Raw genomic sequence first — 2,940 nt, 5'->3', positions numbered from 1 at the left:
TGGATTGTTGTTGGCTATTGGTGTTGGACCTGACCTTTTTTCCAGCTCATCACTACTTTCAACCTAAGGTTAGGTTTGTTACTTATTGAGTACATGTGGTCGGTTGTACTCATACTACACTTCTGCACCTTGCGTGCAGATGTTATTTGCTGATGTTGCTGTGATGGACGGGAGCTGTTATTGAAGACGTACTTGCGCTTCGGTTGTAGCTGTCTCTTATTCATGGTAGCCTTAGATTCATAAAATAAAAATCTGTTTATGTACATTTTGAATAGATGATGTATTTATTTCATACCAGCTTTGTAAATTCTAATCTTAGAAGCTCATGATTTGTACTACCAGTCCTTGAAAAATATATAAGATTTAGATATTTGTTTTTACTTAATTGTCTTGTTAAATGTCATTATGATTAGATATTTGATAAGTGGCTTACCTAGCGGGTTAGGTTAGGTGCTATCACGACTAGTTAGATTTTGGGTCGTGACATCTAAAAAGCAAAGAGTTGTTGCTCGATCAAGCACTGAATCAGAATTTAGGGGTCTAGCTGCTGCCACTACTAAGCTGATCTGGCTTCAAAATCTTCTTTCCGATCTGCGTATACCTCTTCCTCAAGCTCCTATATTATTGTGTGATAACTTATCCGCCACCTACTTGACTGTCAATCCCATCTTTCATGCTAGAACCAAGAATATTGAGCTTGAGTTTCATTTTATAAGGGAGAAAGTTGTTGCAAAGGACCTTGATGTTCGTTTCATTAGCTCCATCGATCAACTTGTTGATGCACTCACCAAGAGTCTCTCAACCAAGAGGTTTCAATTGCTGCATGACAAGCTTGCTGTGGCTTCCCCCAGCTTTGCTTGCGGGGCGTATTAGGGATTTGATAAGTATAGTTTAACTATTAGATAAATATTGTATATAGTTGGTTAGGGACAAACTACATCTCATAGAGATAAGCTACACTCATAGAGTCCCTCTCCTATTGAATCTCTTGTATAACATGTATTTATAGAGGACTATTCTTCCTCTATCAAGTTATGAAATATGCGACTTCTTTGCTACCTTTACAAGAGCAGATTTGGGTGTTGAATCGTGTGTTGAATTGTTGAAATTCGAAGAACAAATTTATGTTTTAGAACTTCAGATTTTGAATTTGATTTTGAATCTAAAATTGTATTGAAAAATTGAATTACTAAATATTCGAACTTCTGAAGTTGCAATTAAAATATAGGACTTCAGATTCGAAATCTCAAGTTACTTTGAAGAGCTTGAATTACTTAAGATTTGAATTTCTGAAGTTGCAGTTGAAATATAGGAGAATTTCAGATTTGATTTCTGAAATTGCATTGAAGAGATTGAAATGCTTCGTATTCGAGCAGGTACACATTGCAAGTTTTGTGCAATACGAGTATAAATTCAATAGTAGCCTAAAAAATGGGTATATATATATATGCAAATGCCCCGACCAAAGACTCTAAGCTATACTTACGCCGCGTGGCTACTTTTGTGGCCTTGGATTTAGAATTTGACTATTTTTTAAGATAAGATCCATGATTTGAAAATCAGATTTTAAATTTTGAACTACAGAACATGACATCACATCAAATTTTAGACCATTGGTCTAATTTTGTAAAAGTGGTCAACATCTAAATACAAGGGAACAAAAGTGATTACTTGTATGAGTTAACTTTTATGTCAGCAATACCTAGTAGGCCTTCACACTAACAATTAAAACATATTCATTTGGAGAAAGATACTACTTACTCTCTTAATAATCTTTATCGAATTCAGGAAATATAATTCGTTAAATTTGAGTAGATTTAGATGGAATTAAGAAGATGCTATCCTATAATTAAATTCCTCCAATATATAAAGACCACAAAGTACTATCAAACTCTCATTCCTCCCCACAAACAAAACACTTAAGCAATAATGCAAGAAGAAAGTTGATCATAATAATGGTTGGCATCAAGAAAAAGAAAATCATTCTCATGATAGCATGGTTTTCTTTTTTCTTTTGTTCTTTTAACTCAATTGAATCAATGAATCACCATGGTGGTATATATTCTTTATCTTATCCTTTCCCCCAAGAAAAATAGAAAAATATATATTTATTTTCGTCATTTTGTTCTTTTAGTATTACAATCTACAAATTAAGATCTTCTTATTTTGTCCTCAGGATTTGGAGTTTTTGTATATGCGAACCAATTATCTATTATAGCTGATTTGTATTGATCTAGACACATGTAAATATCTCTACAAAACTTTTGCATTTTTCATTCTTTATTTTGCTGTATTTCTTTTTAAGTAGATATGTTTTACTTAACAAAGTGATTCTTATATTTCAGGTTTGGAAATATACAGCTAGGATAATATATTAAAGACACCAAGCTCCATCCATATGGATCTAACCCAACGGAGAAGAGATTATCTAACGTAACCTCTTTTTCTTTTGGGATGATCCAAAAGAGGGAACTAAGAGATGGTCCTGAGGGCGATAACCAAAGGTCAAATTGTTACATAGTTTAATCTCATAGTTTGATTTCTAGATACGTTTTTGACCGATGATATCTACTTGAACCTTCGATGTTCTCTTATTAATTAATATGTATTGAAAACAAAGGACTAAGAGATGCATTGGCAAAATGTACCTCTCTTCTATATAGAATATTGATATGAGAATCCTAGTAGTCCATGGAAGAAGCATATTTAGTAGTCTTGTCTTAGGTACCCTTGCGCACTTTTATTAAACAATTTGATATTTAAAAAATTTACTTGTCACTATAAACTGGAAGAATTATTTTTCTACCTTGTAATATCGTGATAAATATACAATTATTATAAATATACCTGTCGCTAGATGCCATGAAAATTCTTTGTTGCAAAAATAAATGTGATATCAAATAAGGAGTTTCTTATTGTGAAATGAATCTAGAATCTCTC

At 32.8% G+C, this 2,940-nt stretch overlaps 1 long non-coding RNA gene across 1 annotated transcript; it reads left to right on the top strand.

Annotated features, from left to right (window-relative positions):
• The first annotated feature begins 1,902 nt into the window (after positions 1-1,902).
• On the top strand, positions 1,903-2,679 carry LOC104095230 (uncharacterized). Its single transcript, XR_686094.4, has 3 exons — positions 1,903-2,055; positions 2,177-2,243; positions 2,346-2,679. It is a non-coding gene; the product is annotated as an uncharacterized lncRNA (long non-coding RNA).
• The last annotated feature ends 261 nt before the right edge of the window (positions 2,680-2,940 follow it).

This window comes from Nicotiana tomentosiformis, chromosome 1, assembly GCF_000390325.3.
Source record: "Nicotiana tomentosiformis chromosome 1, ASM39032v3, whole genome shotgun sequence".
In the NCBI taxonomy this organism is placed as follows: domain Eukaryota; kingdom Viridiplantae; phylum Streptophyta; class Magnoliopsida; order Solanales; family Solanaceae; genus Nicotiana; species Nicotiana tomentosiformis.
Note: the sequence above shows the minus strand (reverse complement) of the source record. Positions and strands in the feature narration are given on the sequence as shown.